The sequence below is a fragment of the Durio zibethinus genome, unplaced genomic scaffold, assembly GCF_047325235.1.
Source record: "Durio zibethinus cultivar Kanyao isolate XHJ-2024 unplaced genomic scaffold, ASM4732523v1 HiC_scaffold_390, whole genome shotgun sequence".
Lineage (NCBI taxonomy): Eukaryota > Viridiplantae > Streptophyta > Magnoliopsida > Malvales > Malvaceae > Durio > Durio zibethinus.
In genome coordinates, this window is record NW_028323013.1 from 14,416 (window position 1) to 15,000 (window position 585).

The following is a 585-nucleotide window of genomic DNA, read 5'->3' on the forward strand; positions in this document are numbered from 1 at the left end:
GGTGCGGGCTCCTGGCTCGACCACCATCGGCACACGCTGGGCCCTGGTACGGGCGGTTGCCTCGAACACCATCGGCACACGCCGGCCCTTGGTGCGGCCGGTTGCCTCGACCACCATCGGCACACGCTCGGCCTTCGTGAGGGCGCTTGCCTCGACCACCATCGGCACACGCTGGGCCCTGGTGCGGGCACTTGCCTCGACCACCATCGGCACACGCTCGGCCTTGGTGCGGGCGCTTGCCTCGACCACCATCGGCACACGCTGGGCCCTGGTGCGGGCGGTTGCCTCGACCACCATCGGCACACGCTCGGGGTGGTGAGGGCGCTTGCCTCGACCACCATCGGCACACGCTGGGCCCTGGGGCGGGCGCTTGCCCCCAGCACCATCGGCACACGTTGGGCCCTGGTGCGGGCGGTTCCCTCGACCACCATCGGCACACGTTGGGCCCTGGTCCGGGCGGTTGCCCCCAGCACCATCGGCACACGCTGGGCCCTGGTGCGGGCGCTTGCCCCCAGCATCATCGGCACACGCTGGGCCCTGGTGCGGGCGGTTGCCCCCAGCACCATCGGCACACGCAGGGCCCTG